Consider the following 21,511-nt stretch of genomic DNA (forward strand, 5'->3'; position numbering starts at 1 on the left):
TCCTGACCCATCCAGTGACAATTTCTGTGACCTTTAGGGACCTCCTGTTATTTCCAAACCTGCATGCCTGAAGTTTGGTCCAACAGGAGCTGAGTCAGGGCTCACTGATATGAAAGAAACAGTTCCCATGTGTTTCAGCAGGTGGTGGAGCAGCAGATCCTGGGTAAGCAGTCAGATTTTTTTATCATTATTTCTGAAGTGCAAGCTGAAGACAGAAAGCAGGACACTCATTTTCATGCCTACCTGCAGATGCAGGCACTTAACTTCCATTAGCTAGACCCAAGAAGAAAATCTTTGAGATTTTATATACTTTTTAGTAAAATAGAGAGAAAAATTACCTGAGGTACTGGGGGAGATGTGCAATTTAATCATGTGAATCCAGAATGCCACTTGCTTGTATGTTTGATCTCATGGAAACTGGTATTGTCTCATATCTTCAGGGGACTTGCTTCTGATTTATTCTGGCAGAATATAAAGAGCAGAATTGTCAAAGTCCTAATTTAGGGGTTTGGCTTACTCACTGTGAATAAGGGGGCAGAACGTGACATCTGGTAATTGATAACTTCATTTGCACTACAACATTACTCAGTGCTATGACAGTTTTAAAATGCTTATACCTTATACTCATAGCTACCCTCAATTTCAAGTTTTAATGTAACTAGAATGACACTCACAGCTGCTTCTGTAAAGCAGTTGAGGGTCCCTGAGATGGAAATATTAGGAAAGCAGGTTTTTAAAAACAGTGACAGGAAATAATCAGTGCCAAAGAGAAGCTTCTGGGTTTCTTACAGTTGTTTTGCATATCCAGTGCAGAGTGGTCACCTCACATTTGGGCCAGATTTGCAAGCAAGCTGAGTATATAGAGAAATGAAATAAAGACATAGGCTTTGTCCTCCTACCTGTCAGCAAAGCTTGGGTGTACAGTTGCAGTAATGAATGGGAGTGATGAAACTTGTAATAATAAAGTGAGGCAGTGGGGGAAAAATAGAACAAAACCTGTGACAGACTCATAACAAAATCAGCTCCTAGTGTGGCACGGAGGGTGAAGGGGGACCCATACTCTGGCTGCCCAGTGTTTTATCCTCCCAGTTCTCCTTCCCTCCTTGTCACTGATCTGCCTGAATAGAGAGGAGTGAAAATGAAGCTTTCCAGCCCCTTTCATACATGGGATCCGCTTTTTTTGTGCAGCACTGGGGATAATAGGTATTGAAGAGTCTGTTAACAACAGAGATTTGTGCACCTAATTACTTCTGCACAGCACTAAGTGTTTGCCCACAGTGTCAGTGCCCCCCCGACCTGTTTTCTAATTAAAACTCACACTCTTTGTGTGCGCGTGCTTTTGTGAGCCTCTTCCCCTTCCAACCCTCTCCTCCCCAAATTCTCTTTCATTCGTATAAAACAAGAGCTCAGGAAGCGCAGTGACACCAAGCACATTAAGTACTGACATGCCGTAGCTCTCCGGGGAGCACAGATGGGGGCTTCAGCTGCAGCAGGTGCTGAGAAGACAGATCCCAACTCAGCCAGAGAATGATTGTGCATCATCTGTATGGGCCTATTGTTTAGATGTATCCAGCTCGGTCACATGCTATGTGGGGCAGCGGTGATGCTGAGGGGGGCTAATTCAATCGCTGCTTTTAATTTAGGAAATGAAAAGGATGTTCTCCCATCACTCCCTTCCCAGAATGCAGCACATGCGGATTTCACGACAGACTTCACAGTCAGGCTGTGTTTGCAGGAGTGGGGGGAGGGGGGGGGGCACGAGCTGATTTTTATGTTTACAAATATATTTTCTGCCCTCTTTCTAAGGGAGCTCTGTTCATTTTGTTGTGGCTAAAGAAAAGGGTCAGGCACTAAGGATAAAACTACTGCTCCACAAGCTGTAATCCAAACTGCATTTTTAGCTGTGTTAAAGAAATGCTGCCTTGCATGCAGTGCTGGCCAGCCATCATGCGCTAGGCACAGCAAGCAGTAGAGATGGGATTTTTCAGCTGTAACTGACAGAGGTCCTTGGACAAATTGCAAAAATAGTCTGCAGTGTGTGCATCCTGCAGTCTTCAGGGCTTCTAGGGATGTCACAGTTATGCTCCTGGCCCTAAGTAAATGGGCCTGGTTTAAACCAGAGGCTCTCCCATCAGCTTTTTTACCGTCTGTGATGCAGTGTGGTGATGACAAATTTATATGTAAAATAAGAACACAAGTATCAACTCATCCATCTGCATCTCTGGAGATGCACATGAACTCTGTGCTTTTGAAGAGCCTCACAACAGCAGTGGTTTCAGTCCACTAAGTGGCCAAACGCTGAGGGGACAATAGAAAACATGCTTTCTAGACCAAGCTTCAGCTTCCAGACCCTTACTGGTACAGACTGGAAAAGAAAGCCCAATAGATTATATTGCCTCATTGTGACCCTTTTTGTGTGAGATGAGGGAAAGAAGGTTAAAAAAATTTCAGGCTTATACTTTATTATATACTTTATATTCATTACAGTTTATTATATACTTTATGTTCTTTGCTTGTATTTTATACTATATACTTTATTAGATACTTTAAGTAGTTACATTTTTTAAAAGCTGCAGGAGAAAATAATATCATTCAAGAACTTTATATTTTTTCTCTAAACTACATTATTGTGAATCTGCTGTTTGTGAATGTCTGTCTGCACTTTTCATTCAGGAACCTTAATGATCAAAGTGATAATTAAAACAGATGTGACACAAATCTTGTTGCATAAGACATGAACACTAGAAGAGTGGAGACACTAGTAAATCAGTGCTTCTGAAAAAATGTCTTTAACTCAGCTGGCCCATACTCCAATATGATATAGGGTTGTAGTTAGCTTATATGGCAGGGCTGTGCCAGAGAAGAGAGAAGTGTAAGTTCCCTGAGTATTAGACTATTCTATATATTTTTTAGAATAGTGTTTTAGAGAGTTTACTTAATCTTGTGACTCTTTTTTAACCCTGGGCTGCTATTCTTTTATGGGTTCGTGGCATCAAAGCAATAGTGTTTGGCCTATGTTAAGATGACGTTAAGATGTTAAGCATTCCACTTCCCACTGGCACTGCCCTAATTATAGCTATTAAAGCATTTGGGGAAGAAGGGGGAGAGGAAGGAAAGGGGGAAGAATTAAGTGATTTAGCTGAATTTGTGCCATGAGCGCTTGTGGCCCTGTAGTTCTCTCCCCAGCACTGGAGGAGGGAGGTGCGTTAGCCTGAGGTGGGGAGGATGTCCCCTGCCTCTTTGCCGCCCAGCCCGTCCCTTCCTCTGCCAGGACACAGACCTCCTCGATTGCACAACCTGTTTGAACAGCAAGAGCCAAAAGAAGCTGTCCTTGTGCTCGCTTTCGGAATGATACTAACGCTAGCCAAGAGCCACGGTCCTGGCCTGTGCCCAGCACAGCCAAAGCAATCACACAGTTCCCCTCCTTTCTGCAGCAGCAAAGCTAGCACAACAGTTCCCTTTCTGATGCAGAAGTAATGCTCTTCCCCACCAACCCCTTTGGAACAGAGATAGGATTTGGACATTTCCTTGGATGCCAGAGAAAGGCCATCTACCCAAGCCAGCTTAAAATGTGCACACACGTGCCTGCCAGCAGGGACATTTTGCATCTCTTGGGTGAGGTGTGGCTGCAGGGCTGCTGACATTGCATTTCTCCAGGCGACATTCACTTTATTTACAGGCATTAGTGCAAAAGTGCAATGAAGGCCTGGCATCCGTGCCTGAGCTCACACACTTGGGTATATCCCACTGTACCGTAGGATTCATGGTCTTTTCACAGAAAGCTGCTTGCCAGCTGCAAGAAGGACCTCTGCTCCTAGCAGGAGGAGACCTTGGTCCCACTGCTTTTTTAAGTAAAGTGATCTAGGGTGTTACTTCCAGTGCTGCTGTTAAAATGGATCATACTGTTATTGCTACCTTTTTAATTGCCTCCTGCGGCTGACTTGGTCACAACACAGTGTGTACTTACACATTTCCAGTTAAAATATAGTATTTAAATGTTCTCCTGTTTAAATACAGTATCTCCATAAATAGTCAAGTTATGGAAATTTCAAAACTTTATTCTAATCCAGAACTGTAATTCCTAGTATATGTTGGCACTGGTCATCTCTATAAATTTCCCTCTCCAGTTGAAGCATCTCTGTCATTAATACTCTGTATCATTGCACTACCTGATCATGTCTGGAGTAGGTATAAAGCAATGTTAATAAATCTGTGTCCCAGGGAATACTCTTAAAGATTTGGCAGAAGGTATTCACTGATTTTTAAGCCTACTGTCTTAGTCAAAACTTAAGTTCACTACAGAGGGTCATTCTTCCACCGGAAAATTTTTAGGAGGCATTGAATCAAAACAGTTGGTAACCAGTGTCCTTAATAACTGACTGAATGGTACAAAACCAGGAGACTGTTTTACACGGATGGGTCCTAGAGTTGCTAACATTGTAGGTCTGCACTGTGTGTAGACAGAGAGTGGGTCAGAGATTTTTCAAAAAGTCGTACCTGGGTAAGATCTTCTAAAGAAGAATTGCAGGCACAGAAAACTGATTCATTCCCTTCATTGGTGTGCCACAACTCATGCACTAATTATAATGCAAGAGGAACTAAGCTATATGTGAAATATATCAGGAGCTGGGTGGTCTTTGAAGAGGAGGTGTTCTTTTTTCTAAATCACTAACTTGGATTGGTCTCACCATAGTAGCAAACAGATTTGAGTAAGACTCTGTAAAATTCAAGGTCAGCCAAAAATATTAAAAATTTAAAAAATCATTGATGATTTTAGATAATTGGTTGATGAGCTTACTGGGCTAATGCCAATTGCAAAGTCATGGAGATTTTGCAGAAAGATCTGAAAATTATAAAAAAGGAGTAGCATTCTTTGATTTTTTCTAATTAGAGAAAATTTTCCTCTTATTGATTATCTCCTGTCTTTTGTCTCCTATGGATTAAAGGGTGAGGAGGATGCAACACATATTACTGGACATCTATATCTTTATTTTGAAGGGACTATGTAAGTTGGGAAACCGTGTGCACTTCTCTTGGAGTCCTAAATATTTTCTCATGGATGGAACAGAACTATGTTATGTGCAGTGAAAATTATTTTGGTTTACAGGTTTTATGTAGAAATAAATGACAACTACTAGGTGAAGGAAGGTGATCAGTGGGATTAAACCCCCATACTTTTGCAGGACTAACTCATGCTCTGGTTAATCCCATGTAGATAAAGGAATGAGGATGTTTTGACTGTGATGAAAAGCAGAGAGCATTGAGAGTAAGAGAGACAAAAGCAAACATCTCCTGTGTTGTTACCCTTCCTGACACGTTATTCAGCAGTGGGGAAGGTTGTAAGGCAGAAGGTTGGTTGTTTCAAATAGCCCATTTAGCTATGCGTAATGAAAATACAGTATGTGCCCCTAACATAAATGTACTATTGTATAACACTGCAGTACCACAAAATATTTGGAGTTTGGGTAGCAGCTGTTAATAATATCCCTCTTGAAAACCTTATACCAGATGACTGTAGCACAGGAATAAAAGAGCTAATGCATGGTCTCATTCATGGGTCTGGCAAACTGTCACTTTGATCTGCTTGTACATATTTATAACCAAAACCTCTAAACAGTTTAAGAAAATCCTAACAAAATCTTTGTAATGAGAAGTGTATGTTTCACTGGAGACTATATATTGTGATGGTATGAATTACCCAGGCGCTTGGCCAGGAGGAGGTAAATCTCAGTTAAGAAATTTTTATGGGGTTGAGAGTGACTGTCTGGTAGACCTTTTCTTACAGAGTAAAACTGACTGAAGCAAAGCCTTGCACCCAGCTGGGGAGCCTGTGTCATCTCTCCTAGCTGGTGGCTGGAGTTCATCATTATCTGACTTTAGAAATTACCTAAGAAGATCCAAAGTTGTGGTCACATTTGATGGGGCAGGGAGGAGGGAGGGAGATACTTTTTTTTCTTTGCATTAACATGCTGAAGCGCTGCTTTTAAAAATAACTGAAAGGCAAAAATAAATTTGGACACCAGTCAATAAGTAATCCACTGCTTTTATTGCTGAAAAATAGCTTGTCTACAAGGGAGACAAGTCAGGACAATATTAATGAAGCTATCAAAAGACAAGAGTTCATAAAGGAGGCACCAGGATAATCTTATTAAATGACTTTGGCTATCTTGTACAGCATCCCTCCTCAGGACTTGAATTCTTGGTGATGAATGGCATCAGGAAGATTTGAAAGGACTGAATTTGCTTACTTCAGATTAGTTCAAGGTATTTATGAAGGATTTAGACAAACTACTGGTTCTTTTAGTGCGATTTTGCTAATGAGAGACAAGTACCAAAACCAGAGCAACTGTTTTCTCATCCTCAGAGAGATTTCTAACGTGACATGCCTCTGTAAGCCACACATTCGCGTATGGTGCGCATCCTTCCAAGAATACCTCACTGCAGGCCAGGTGTATTTTACACTTGCTTGGGAAGACACAGAGATAATTTTCATTGGCCTGTATTGAAAAACAAGCAATTCTGTCAGCTGTGGAGTTCACGCAGCCCAGATTCCTGTGGATTTCAGTCCTTTGCCTTCCTCTTCAAGTTCTCTTTTTCCTCTCCTCCAATTCCAGTAATGCCACCCTGTCCCTTGTGCCCCACCAGGAGCCAGGGGACACCTGCACACTCTGCGTTGCCTCCATGCCCCGTGCTCGCTTCCCTAGGAGTGAAGGACAGATATGCTCTGCACTTTCTCTTCAGCAGGTCTCTAACTTTGGTCTCTCAGCTTTATCCTGATCCTTTTTCTTTTTTTTTTAAACAATTTAATTGCTTTGGAAATAGATACTCCTCTGGACCAATGGTTCAGGAGCTGTTAATGAGGAATGGATACTGACAGCACAACCTGGGTACCTGCCAGCTGTTGACTGTCACCTAGAAGATAATCTCTGTCTGATGGGGATGTGTAAGGTGTTAGATTTGGCAGAGCATTGTAACACATGGTGCCGAGAGCCACAGGGATGGAATTCTGAGCCCACCTGCTTCTTTGTGCAGATTGGAGCATAAGTGTATTTCTTCTACATGAGCCCTTGTAGAAAAATAAATCAGTAGCCTCTTTTATTTTAGCTTCCTGGAAGTGTTTGGCTGGGGAGCAGCATCTTCTTCAAGTTGAGAAATTGCCCAAAGATACCTTGGAATTGTGCTATTGAGCTGTTTTCTGAAAATTTGAAATATTATTCCTTTTTCTATCTATGCTAGTGATGGAGTGTGGGGTTTTTGTTTTAAGCTGTTCTGTCCTTACAACATTTGTACCCTCAAGCTTCTATGTGATGCATTTTGTTGAAGTATGTCTTTATTAAAACCTCAAATGCTCTGAAGGAAACAAACAGTGACAGGAAGGTCGTGTTATGTAAAGTTGTTCAAAAAGAGTACAAAATAGTGTCAAAAATTCATAGTATGAATGGACTTGGGACAAAATAAGCTGCTAGTTAGGTGGTCTCAGCATTTCTAATGTGAAGATATGGTGTCTACAGGTAACGTAAGATTTTTCCTTTTTTCCCCATAAAAATATTAGAGCTTTTAGGGATGAAGAAATCAAAGGCACTTGAAATCAAGCTACAGTAAAACACACTGCTCTCCTGGCAGAAATCCTCATACGTTGACCATATGACTTCAGATTGTGTGCATGACCACACATTTTGTTTCTTAAAAATGAGTTGTCTGGCTCTTTTTTTCAGTAATCAACATAACTTGAAGGGGAATTCTTTTGCACTGCAAAAATTATGGACTTGCTATGCAGTGGATTAGCTGGGGTGGGGTGAAACTATTCTATATAAATGTAACATTAAAGGGTCCTTATTCTCAGAGATGGAGGAACAATAGTTTTAATGGGCTGGGCTTGTTGTTGCAATAAATCATTTGATCAGACTTCAGCAAAACTTTGTGCTGTGGCTCAAATGAAAGAGTGTGCAGAAACAGTTTCAAGAATAATCACATTTCTCCACCATCAGATCAAGACCATTCAGTTAACCTCATGCCATCATGTATGAATGAACCATTTGTCTGTTTGAGAAGTAACATACAAAAAGTTTTGTGGAGTAAGAAGTGTAGTTACAGAACAGTTGATGTGGGGTGGGAAAAATGATTCATTGACTTCTCCAATGCAAGTTTTGTGGTTGGTTGTGCTGTTAAAGTGCAGGGTGGAGAAACTTCTTAAAAAGGCAAAGCAAACTAAAATTCAAGTGGAGTATGGAAACTCTAAGTGGGCATATTGGTCATATCATGCCTGAAAGCAGTGCTGGAAGATGGCAAAAGTGAGCTACAATTCATGATGCAATAAATATTTTTGGTGGTCAGTGCTCAGAAGGGGCTGGCATTGTGGCCCTGTTGCCAGTCCTTTACCTTAAAATTAGCAATATGGCAAGAAAAATGGGTGCATTCCTAAGAGGTTTTATTACTGTAGCACCTAGAAATCAAGAGGTGGGACTTTTCATGTTTAGCTCTCAACATATAATCTTAGACAGCCCTTGCCTCTAATCATTTACCATATGAACATAAACCAGAAAACAGTTGGCAGACCTTGAAAATGGCAGAACATAGCTGCGGAGTCTTAATGTGCTTTCAAAGCATTATCTTTTAGGGCCACAATAAACCTGCCGGTAATGTAGCAAAACCAAACCCAAACCGTACTCTGTGAGGGTGCTGCAGGCATTTTGGCCAGCTGCATAGAACCTGACTTCTGGAGCAGGGAAGTGAGATTTGTCAGGAGGTGGCACATCCTTCACTGTCCCTGAAAATCCAGCCAAACTCAGTTAAGTTAGGAGCAACAGAAACCTAGGGACTTGTTTGAGTCCTAATCTCTCATTCTTGTTACCATTAGCCCCAGTCTCAGTGCAGTTTCTGGTCGAAGCTCCTTCCCCTCCCTCGGCCAAATGGCCGCAGCCATGCAGATCTGCTGTGCTTTCTAGCCTAAGCCTGTACAGCCCTGTACAGTTGAGTTTTCCCTGCTGTTTTGAACTGCGGTTTGTCTTTCCTAGCCCTCACTTCTCTCCTTATTTTAGTGCACTCCTCCACATCCCACCTGAGCGGGTTTGTTAACTGCATTTGGACCAGATGGCTCCCTCCTGCCAGCTCCTGGGATGCCGGCCACCCGCCCCCGAGAGAGGCAGCGTGCCCGGGCTCTGCTCCACCGCTTGCCTCCGCACTGATGTAGGCTTACGGGAAAGACCAGTTCTGCCGTGGTAATCCTCTGGGAGGATGGCACTGAGGCAGCTTGTCTGTGTGCTGGGGCACTGCATGCTCAGTCAGGAGTGTAATTTTTAGCAATCTGTATTTCTGAAATGTTATTTTCTTTATGTCTGAAACCTGGCCAGGTTCTCTTCTTTGCCTGACTCAGAAGCCATCGCTGCCAAACTTCAATCTGCTCTTTCAAAATAGCAAGTCACCTTAGCATTTCAAAGAAAAAAAAAATATTCCTCTAATGTCCAAACCAGTATTTTTTCCAGTATTTTTTCATTTAGAAACCCTTGAACCATTTTGACTGATTTTTTTTTAAATTTTATTAAAGATAATCAGCCTGAGGCAAACATTCAGCAGAGGCGGTATTACTCCAAATGGATAATGTTTGGCAAAGCCAGAAGCAACTGTGTCCTATAATGCAAGGTGTCAGTCAACCTTACTGGGCAATGCTAGAAGCTTTTTATAAAAGAACAGGCCTGAAGAAACATGAATTTCCATGTCATACAGTTCAGGATTTTAGGGGATTGTACAAAGAAGAAAAAATGAACAATATGCCAGTAGAACTGAAAAAATGAATTAAAAGCTGCAAAACTGTGATGCTTTATATCTGCTTTGTTCTTATTTTATAGGGGCAGCTTGAAATTTCAAAGCTATCCTGCCTGTGACTTTTTAAAAGCTTTTTATTTCCTGAGGCAATTTAGCTACTGAAACTGAGTATGAGGTGCTGTGAGTGCTCGTGACTTTCAAGAAAAGAAAAAGTTGTCAAGTTTCAGGTTTTAATTAGATAAATTACTTTGTTCTCTCTGCTTAGACACTTGCATGAAAGCCCACATGTTTGGTTAGCAGGTTAATAGCACTTCCAGTGTTCACAGCACGATCCTTAATGTTGTATAGTGGGTTTTGTTATTTCATTCCCTCCTCTCTTCATTTTATATGAAGCCTTGCAAGAGGAGTAGGCAATTGGCACCTCATACCTTTCAATTTATTAGAAATTTTTTCAAAACACAGCTGTGTTTAAGCCCACCTTCCTAGCCCCAACTGGGAGAATTCATCTTTCCCCTGCCTCAAATACTTTTCTTACCTGAATCAGCCTCTGACATGTGACCGTTAGTAATTAAAATGATGGAGGCTTTCATAGAATACACACGTGAGAGTCTGATAATCTAATTAGAGGGCATGCATTTTAGTAGATCAGCTTTATGCACAGCTACTATACTCATTGCAAAGTCATTATTTGCTTCAATAGAGCCCTCCCTCCCCCATCCCCCAATGCAACATTTTCTGTTACAGGGGCTGTTGCCCTTGTACCCGAAGCAAAGGACTTCCACTGATTTGGGCTGTGTCCTTTCAGAGAAATGAGCGGATCCTTGGTCATGCAAATCAACAATCCTGACCAGCTGTCCTAGATTTTGCTGTTGTGGCCTTTAAAACCACAGTCTGTGTGTCACAGCCCTGACCTGCTGCATGATTTTCACAGCCCTGGGGACTCTGACAGGGTGGCCTAAGCCATGGACTTCAGTGTTCAGAAGTTTGGTTTTTGCTCCTCCCACAACTGTACCCCTTGGGCTAATAAAATGTGTGACTTCCTCCTTCAAATCCCACCTCTTTTATATCTTTGGACCATCAGTTTTGCTGTGATGGATGCTATGATAACACATGTGTTACTATTGCTGCCTTCCCCTGTGCCACAGAGTCAAAACACAACTGACATGGCGAACAAGGTTTAAAAGCATCATGACTGATCTTCGCTATCATAGTCCCAGAGAATCATAAATGGCTTTCCATCTTCATGTACTCCTCTCAAAAAGCAGTTCATTCTGGTTCAGCACTGGCAGTTGAAATCACAGATGGTGTTTTTAAACCACCTGTTTAAATACAGCTCTGGCAAGCTTCCCCCTTTTCCTGGAAGCCACGTCATTTATGTTCAGTGTAGTGGCAAGTTCCCTCTCCCCATCCCTTGTCACATAAGCTCAGACCTGCCAGCACTGCTCTCCTGGCTCCTTCTCCCTGGGACTTCAGTTCCAATGTGTGCAAAAATCCCTGTCCCTTTCTCAAACAGTGAGACAGAGAAATAGCATCCTTGTACAGGTGTGGTTTTGAGAGACAGAGTACATAGCTGGCTTGTCTACAGGCCAAGAATTGTATTAGCCCAAGTCCCAGGCCAGTAACATATTTACAAAGCCGAACTTCCTATCTTTCTGTGAATCTGCAATGACTTCCCTTTAGGTAAGTGCAGCACCACTACTGATATTTTACAATGTTATGTCTGCCTTCACTCTAATCTGCATCCTTATTTTAAAGCCTGACATTATTGGCTTAACCTGGACCTCATGCACACTTTCCTCCTTCTTCTTCCCTCCCAGCTGGTATTTCTGGACACCTGGTTTCATGGTAATTCTCAGTTTAAACCATGACAAAGACACTCTAAAATTAGCATCCTTTTTAGGACCTAATCCAGCAATCATTTGCTACCAGGTGTACTGCTTAATACCTTGACAAGTCTCATTTCAGGAAAAAAAATCCCACCTGCATATGTCTCATAGTTCCATTTTTTTCCTGGTGACTCAAAGTAGCACTCATCTTCTAGTGCCCAGTCACTAATAAGAGACAGTGTTTTCCTTTTAAAGCACCTGAAATATACTATTGCTTCATTTCTGATTGGAAGGTGGGCTGCTGAGAACTACCGTCAGCTCTCTTTTGTTATATTGTAAAACTGGTGAAATGAAGCATAGTTTTGCAAATGCACTTGTAACAAAGATAACTTGCATGGTATATTCGTAAGGGAAGAGTCAGTCAGAGCATCCCTGTATGTCTATATGTGTTCATGCCCAGTCCATTCCTTCAAGCTCTATACATCATGCAAAATGAAAGACTATGTTGCCAAAATAACCTACTATAAATATAGAGTGTGTGACAGCAGCTAGTTTGGAGAAGTGTGTATGGCCTTTCTGTCTCTTTCTCACCAGTTTTACTGTACATGGATTGCAGGTGGTCATGAAATAGATCCTCTCCTTGTACCTGCAATGCTTTTTATGTAAAATATGCTCTTATCTGTCATAGTCTGCACATCACTCTTCTGTTCGTAAATTCTGTATTGGCAGCTTCCCTGCTAGTGAGAATTCATGTTTATACACCAAGTAGCACCAGTGGTTAAACACATGGATGTTGAGATATATATAATGTATGTTCAGAAAATGAGCTGGATTTGGGTGGTGGGACTGAGCTGGCTGTAACTCAAGAGCATATATGGTACAACATGTGTCTGCTTAGTGTCAACCCCATACAGGCACAGTTAAGGAAACCACTTGGCCAGTGTATGCAATTCCAAAACATAAAGCCAGACTCCTCTCCTTTTGCCAGACAAAACCTGTGAGTCACTGTCTGGTAAAGACCAGCAGGGTTTACTAGCAGATGCTCAAGCCCCCAGGGCCTCAGCCTGGCATCTGAAGCTGCCCCAGGGGAACAAAACCAACTATCCCAACCTCCCTCAAAAGCTCCAGTGACCTGTGCCAGGGCAGGCTGTATGTTCAGGTCATAAGGATGCAGCCTGGTAACTCTGCAGTTCATGATCTTAACGGCTTCTGTAGCTACCTACAGAAAAATGGTTTTATCTCAGAGCTTTTCTCTCAGTGACAAATCATTTTTCATCAGCTTCTGTTAAGCCTTTTTTTTTTCAGTTCCAGTTGTTCCTTGCACAGAAATTAAATAGTAAAAGTAGTTGTATATATTTAACAGTAATCCCAAGTGAAAGAAATTCTTTGCTTTTCATCCCTGTGGAAGAAATGGATGTGGGGACTCTTCCACGTTCCTCATCTCAACCTCTTCCCCTCACCCATGCATTTTTCTTGCATTTTGCAAGAATCTGCTTTTTGGATTCCTCCATGAATTTGTTTCATGATGCTGTAGCAAAAACTGTGTGGGCAGATCCTGCCCATGCAAGGAGTCCCTTTAAAATCAACAAGGTTGGATGTGAAAACATGAGCACCTCTGTGCAGACTAACATGCAAGGTGGGGACCTTCCTTACTTTCATATCTAACAGGTGGGCAAGATTTCCCGTAATCAGTTGCATCTGTTTGTGCTACATCTGCTCAAGACAACTTATTTTTATAAGAAATGGTACAATAGTGTCCTTATTACAACAAGGCAGGTGGGCTTAGTCTGTCCATGTCAAGGTATGTCTTGTATGGAGAAGTCAACAGAATGGTGAAGGATAAGGATAAGGATACATGCTATGCGTTCCTGCCAGGTTATTGGGTTTGCTGTTAGGTATTGTATGAGTTTGTGTGTTCCTAACTCAGTGTACGGACACAGAGAGAAGAGAGCTAGGCATTGTCACAGCACATAGCCAAGACAATTTAATAGACAAGAAAGGGACATATTTAGACAAATAGGGAAGGGACAAAGGAATCAAATGGCAGAAATAAGGCAGAAAGCTTTCGTAGCAGGAACTGAAAAAAACTCTCCTGTGTCACAGCTTAAAACCTTTTGAAGATCAGCTCATTTCTAAGTAAAATACAAGCTAAACTATATTTTCTTTTAATAGTCTATAATACCGTACACTTGTGACTGTATTAAAACACTCACAAAATTACAGACCATGAAAGGAGAGGCAGAAGGGGAAAAACATCTTCAAATTTCTCTGTTAAAAGTACCTGAATCTACAAAATTGAAATTTCGACTTAATGAGCTTTAAACACAGTAATAGAATATAAAACTTGGTCTTTGAGGCTGCCATTTTGAATGGAGGTCATGAGTTAAAAAATTTTAATGTCCGATCAGTCCAGGAGGAATTGAGGACTACCTTTGTGTTTCCAGTGGTGAAATGCTCCTTCTCCAAAATGTGCACTGCAAAATTTTGTATGTGGCAGCCTTGTAGGACAAGAAATGGAGGGGAATGAAGGCAATTATTAGGGATAGCCTAGTAAGATTCATGTTTGTGAGATATGATTGATCATGCTGTACTTGATATAGGGAGTAAGTGAGAAACCTCTGGTCTCCAGGATGTCAATATATTGCTTTTTATGGGTATTCTGAACGTTCCCAGGAGACAGAGATGGAAAAGAACTTGGCATTTTGATTAAAAAATAATCTGCAATATAAAAATCCTTGGCATACCTATTGAGGTAATGCCAGGCTTTCATGCTGCAATGAACTACGAATAATCCTTGTTCATGTGATCCTGCTCAAGCTGCAGCCTCACACCCTTCCTCAGTGCATGGGGCCAATTGAGATGCTGAGATGTTCACCCTCTGTTGATTGCTATTGCTTGCTGTGATGTATGAGCTGCTTCATCCTGATGGAGGGAGTGCGAGGACACTGCTGCATGAGCTTGTCTTCATTCTTAGCACTCAGGCCCTGTGGGCGCTATATCTTTCTCAGAAGAGTGTAGGCTAAGAGCACATGGCGTGAATTTGTAGGTGGCAGCTCAAAACCACACAGACACTTTGTAGGTACATGTACCTCAGTGTATTGCTGATGGCTGAAAACAAGCTTACTCCAGCTTAATGTGAGAGGAAGACAGGAGAAATCCCTCTCTGCTTTTGTGCAGAAGAATGACGATGTGCCTGCTGATGGTGTTTATACAGAAACCACCTTCCAAACTCAGGAGATCAGGGCATGGAACATAGACCCTTCCTTTACACCTCCCTCTCTGGCTGTTTTCCTGATAAACTCTACCTCAGAATAAAGGCAAATACAAATACATAGCAAGCACATGTGAATTGATGGAAGTCCCCTTCAAAGTGTATCAGTCACCAAGTAAAATGCTGTGCTAGGCATTTTGTTCCTACCCCAGAAAACTTGTGCTGCTTACGAGGGTGAAAGAGGGAATGTGAGACTGTTACAGGGTCTTTTATTGAAGGAAATGGCTGATAGCCTACACTTTGGAATGTATTAATTTTATATGTGTCTGTTTCATTTTCTACGATTTTTAATAAATAATAAGAACCTAGTTATCATATTACCGTATACCATTACTGATGACATGTTCTCCAGTATTAAATACATATATTCATATATGTGCACACACATTCTTGTTTTACTGGTGAACACTGTTGTTCTCACAGTCAGTTGCCATGGCATTGCATGCCTGTATTAATAATGTAGGTTAATAGGTTGAGGAATGTAACTGCACATGCTTACAGTTGCATATAAAATATTTATACATTGGACTTTAATTACAAACAATAATTTACCATTTCCTGGCCTTTTTTCGGAGAACTTAAAAACCTTTGTGTTTTTTAGGAAGCATTTTAGGTAGGACCCAATAAGCACAAAAAAATACATTGAGGATTGCAGTGGCAGGAGGATGCAGGTGTGGTTATGGTTTAGTGGGACAGGAGATGAAGGCAGGATCTAGGTGAAGTGATTTGCTTGGAATTACATAGCAAATTTTATTTTGGAGGTGAAAATAGAAGATGAATGTCTGCCATCCAGGCTGAAAATTGCAAGTCCATCTTTTTTCTGAATTGAGTATGCTACTACTTTATCCACAAGGTAGGATGTTTCTGTCTTTAGCTGAAACAGACAGCCCTATAGAAAATGGAAAATGAGTCTTCACTGTTTCACTTGAAGACTGAAGAGAAACAGGGTCACCTGATAAGCATAAATTCACTTCTGTGACTGATTCGTAAAGTCTTGTGCTACATATTTCTTTGATCTTGAAAAGCAAAGGGTAAACCTGCAAGTGTTTGTGCTGCAATTAATCTGACTGAATTCAAGATGAATTAGTTGGGCCAAAAGAACCTGCTGGACCACAAAGCATCCAGAAATGTCTTATCAGTACATTTGACATTTAAATCCTGAGGCATGTTTATGTTTTAACACTTAGGGCAGTGTCAATACAGCCTTGAAAAGTTCAAAGGAATTATTTGAAATTTTTTAAGCATTAGGCAAATACTTATCAGTCATCAGTTGTCTTTAGCCAGCTTGAGAAGTTAGATACTTTTAGAACAATCTTATACAGGCTATTTTAGGTTTTCCACATTTAAGTCCAGCTCTAAATCTAGTCATGTTTCATTTGAAAGCATTAAAAATACTACTTTTATTTTATTTTGCTATGAGGTATAAGCAGCAAGACTCAGTTTGGGATCTGAGATTCTCCACAGCTTTATCCTGACACCCCTGATGGACAGTGTTCATGTCATTTCCCATCCCACAGGAATAAACTTTGCCCATTTCTAGTTTCCTGAGGTGGCATCTCCTTCACTCCCAAAAAACCTACCTGGGAGAAGTTCAGGTAGGACAGTGGCGATAATGAATGTGCTCAACATGTCTTTGAAGTTACTTTTTGCCTTGCAGGATTGTGTTCATAATAAACAAACAGCAGCCTTGGTTTAAAGAAGCAGTAAAGTCTTTCAGCAGCTTGCAATCTCTGCTCCATTAGTTTTCTCTCCTGATACTGGCCCACAGAACTACCCCTATCTCTACCTCTGTATCTGTTAAACAGCTTTTTCCAACTGATTATAGCCTGAACTTAACATGTGATTTGATGGGTCCTGCAGCTGCTTAAATTGTAAGCGCACAAATTTCCCTGCCCATCACTAATTTTTATGAAATACCAGTGAAATAAAAGTAGTTATCAAAAAAGAGAAGAGCAAGAAAATACTTCCTCCCCCTTTCATATTAGAGCAGAAGACTGTTTTGACTTGGCATGGCTCACAGCATCACAGGGTTATATTTCTGACAGCTTACTCAGCAAATGAACAAGAGATGAACATAAGCTGTCAGTGAAATAACCACCTGGTTGGTTGTTCAGAGATAATGTGTCGAGAGATAATGTCTCCTGCTTGGGCATCTGTCACGGAGGACATTAAGCTCCACAGGGATGGTACCACCTTACTGTTTTGAAGTAATAGAAGAGGATGCTCCTGTAGTTCTTATTCTCTTCTCCTCTGCACCCATCCTGCAACTCAGCTTCCACACTGAAGGGAAAGTGGCTGCAGCAAAGAGCAGAGAACAAAGGGGAGGTCTGGAGAGTGTCACTTTGCATGCTATTTTTTCTCTAGTCCCAGGAACTATTTCACAGTCCAGCTGAATTAGCTTTATGTGATACATAACTTTTTGCTTATGGAAGGAATGATATGTCTTTTTCGTGTCTTCTTTAAGCCTTCATCATAAACATGATGATGTCTGGATAGAAATTGTGTTAATAAGCCCTGTGTATGATCAGGTCTTCAAACATTGCCCTCTCCATTCTTGTAGTGGCTCCTGATAGTGTTGGCTGCCTCTAAGATGTGTGTAAAGCCATTTCTCTTATATTCAGGAATGCTGTCAGCAAAGGATAACATTATTTATGGGACAGAAAAAGTAAAAGTTACAATGCCTGACCAAAAGCTGCCATCTCAGAGAGGAAAATTGCAATGCAATCTCTCAAGCAGATGGCTGATAATTTTGCATGGTTTTGTGTTTAAAATAAAAGATTTATTTAATTCATCACAGACATTATTCCTGATAACAGATGTAAGGATAACAGTGGACAGCATGTTTGAGTTCTGTTCCCACTCCTAATACTACAATTTCTGAATAGCAAAGTGAAACCAAACCTGCAGCAGTAATAGTAGCTACTTTTTTCAGCTGGGAAATGTTGCTTAAACTTAAGGCAGTCTATGAAAGAGAAAAACATAATTTAAAATACCTAAGAAATTTTTGAGAATAAATTCCTTTAAAATCTTTTCTATTGGAAGCATCCAATATGTATAGCATAGTGCTCTGGCAAGAGAAGTAAAGAGGTAATGTGAAGATTGTATCTGTTTAGATAGGAGATACTCTATTTAATTGGTACGTGATGCAGAACTTGGAAAAATGAAAATAAATTAATAAAAGATAATGGAGATTGAGATTCTGTAAGATTTCTCAATCCTGAAGTAGCCTTTGAAAGAGAGTAGAGAAATCCTGGTGTTTGAGCAGATGCACTATTAAAAAAATCAGCATTGCCAGGATTGGGAAAGAGATGACCAGTAAAGAGAGATTTCTGTGATTATTTGTTAAGGAAATGAACTGTCAGATCATCTTCATGGCAGGACTACACTGCCTGAGAGCTAGAAGAGCAGAGCATATTAACTTTCTCTTTTTTCAGCCTATGACTTCTTGACTGTTTTCATTCTGTGTCTCTTCATGTTATGAACATCAATTTCCAGTGCTTGGGTAGGATCAGCTGAGGAGCATGATTATGGGCGATGTTGCAGAACAGCTTTCTGCTCTCTGAGTATAAGATCTTCTTCCGGCACTTTTTTGCTTGGCTGTTCTCAACAGATGCAAAAGTGGCATTTTTTTGCCTTTGAACTTCTAATGCACTAGACTTGAGTAAAATATTCCACATACCTAGCAGGTCTTTGTGTGCCTTGGCTTAGCTGCTGATAGCCACGCCAATGTATGTATTTCTGCAGTGCTTGTAATAATTTTATGTAGTGCCTTCCCAGAGAAGACCCCAGTGACCAGGACAGCCAACAAAGTCAGAAGCTTAGGTAGGACTTCTTGTGAGGAAAGAGTATTTCCTTCTCTGCAAGGGTGAGTGTTTGCAGGGGGTGAGGGCTAACATGATATTTTGTATGTTGCTTGGTGGTGTGTTTGACCACAAATTGTAAATTACAGGGTTTGGGCTGTAGTCTGCTTGGAGACTACATGTCCTCAACAGGGCAGGCATTTTGCAACCTGTGGTGAAAAGGAAGTATTCAGCAGACTGTTTGCTGTAACTGAGGAGGAAAACGGGCTGACACAGACAAAAGGCTGAAAACTCCAAGAAGCCCAAGAGCAAATGAGAGCTGTGGGGGAATGGAAGAATTTTTTCTTCTTGTGCCTACCTTCAAAGACATGGGAAACCCGGGGGGGGGGGGGGGGGCGATAATCACTCCTAAAATAGCACTGAAGAAGCCTGGAGCACTGCAGGGACAACAGAAATGGCTGGGAGCTGGGGCTGTAGGTGTTTCATTACTGTTGAAGGGGACCATCCGTGGATGAATCCTCAGCTGGAAGAGGAGACGTGAAAGTTTAGAGGGGAGGCCCTGTGCGTTCACACTGATACCTGGAAGAGAGGATGAGCTGCCTACAGAAGCCAAAACTTGCAAATGCCTGTTAGCAAAGAGACTGATCCATGGAAACAAGGATTGAAAGAAATAGGCAAAAGGAGAGGATGGGTGAGAACGAGAGGTGTGGAGCAGGCTTTCTCCAGGGTAAAGCCTAAAGCCAAACTTGAAGTTTTCAAGTAAGGAGGTATAATGTATGCATGTATGCATTATATCCTGAGAATTGCATGACCCCCAAACTTCTCTCTTCCCCCACTGCAGGAAAATTGCTGCTGGGATAGAGATTAATAGCAACAGTTCCTCAGACTTGTGCTATATATAGCAGAGCTCAAAAATGTCTCCTTCCTACACCTCTGCCTGCCAGACAGACACATTGTTTCTACCAAAATGGTGACAATACAGAGGTGGATTAACACACTAAGGGGCAAAGATACTACGTCCTTTTATGAGTACCCCAGTCTGTACCTGCTCTGTGTCACATCACTCCTGTCCCCACTGCATCCCTTGCTACCAGGCCTGCAGTGTGCTGGGGTGCCCACAGAGCCCGATGCGGGGCCAGGAGTCAGGTCTGCTGCTGGTGGAGACTTCTTGCAACCACCCTACCAGATATGTTTACCATGAGGTCCCTCCCAGTCTGGATGGTCTGAAAGGCAGATACATCCTATGGTCAGAAAAGGGGAGTGGATAGCCAGGGAAGCCATTTTGCCAAAGATCCTCAGTTAGTCAAGGTAGTAATCATGAGGGCTAGCTAGGAAGACAGGCAGAAGTACCGCAAAATACTGTACAGCTCAGCAACAAAAGGCAGAGGAAATTCAATGCAAAGGGAAGTAAAGCAATCCTAACTTTGTGCATAAAAAAAGGGTTCTAGATTTTTGTTATTCAGGATATTGGTGTGATTTCAATAGACAGCCCTATCAAAATGGCAGTTCAGTGCTCAGTAGTGACTAAACCAGCAAAATCCAAATGTTTTGGAATTATCAAAAAGGCTTGGAGAACAAAACATCAGGTAATAATTATGCCCTGTATAAGTTTTTAGCATCACTGTCTCCATGTGAAGTTCTGCTTTCTTTCCTCCACCTCAGGGGGATATAGAGTTGGAGAAGGCTCAGGGAGCAGTGAGAAGGATAATTACACAATTTCTACAGGAAGAATGATTCTTTAGGTATCAGAAGAGGTGACTGTGGGAGAGGACAACAAAGATCTATAGTATAACAAAAGCAAAAGAGACACAGAGAAAGCAAATTAAGATTGACTGTAGGTGAGGCCCTGAAGGCCCAGATTAGTGTTAATGGCCCAGATGAGCCACACCTGAGCTTCCCAAAAAACCCTCTGCCCATTGGCCCAGAAGCCCTATTTAAGCCCGGGGGGAGACTTTTTTTTTGTTCCTGCTTTGGACTTTTGTTCTATGCTGCAGGTAGCTTGTCTTGGCTTCTGCCTTTTGCCCTCTGCCCTGGATGGGATTGGGACCTGTGCGGTAGCCCTCTTTCCAGCTGCTGTGGGTGCTGTACCTGACTCATCATTTTGCGGTGTCTTTGCTGTTGATGGACCCTGTCACCAGCCTGGCTTTGCTCACTGGGGTTGTCCTCAGCTCCAGGCTCATCTTTGTGGATCAGCCCTGTTCTTGTGGCTCACTGTACCTGGGAAGTTGAGTGAGTAGTCTGGAGATAGGTTATGACATACTTACCTGGTTCTTGGGTTCCTCTGTGGCTATGTACACCTGTGTGCTGTTAGTCAGGATGCTGGCTGAAATGAATGTTTGGTGTAGACATCTCAGCAACTGTTTTGTCTAGTCTTGCATTTTGGAGTTTTCTAAGCTTTACCTCAACTCTATGTTTAAGGAAACAAATAGGATGCATTTCAATTTCTGTGGTTTGGTGCAGTGTGTCTATCAGTTTGTTGGAGAATGTGACTTATTCCTTATTTATGCAAGAAGAGATCTGAAGTCTTACTTCTGACTTTGGTCTGTTTTTCAATGAGATAGCTTTTCAAGGTGTTCATCTCTTCTCCACTTAGCTTTTCCATTAATATTTAAGAAACACCTGGCCAATGTAACCAAACTTAGCAGACAAGTACAATTTCAGAGATGAGTTCCTACAAGCTATTTGTGAATTACCAAACCTAGCCAAGTGGTAGGCCAGGTGAAATAGGATTTGAATGACTACTAGGTGTGGTAAAACTGGACAAATCAACTGTTGGCTTCTAATTCCCCCTCTGGTCTGCTTCTAATCATGTGGAAATGCTGGTTTAAGTAACTTCACTAGAGTTGCTTAGA

This window comes from Buteo buteo, chromosome 2 (assembly GCF_964188355.1).
Source record: "Buteo buteo chromosome 2, bButBut1.hap1.1, whole genome shotgun sequence".
Taxonomy (NCBI): domain Eukaryota; kingdom Metazoa; phylum Chordata; class Aves; order Accipitriformes; family Accipitridae; genus Buteo; species Buteo buteo.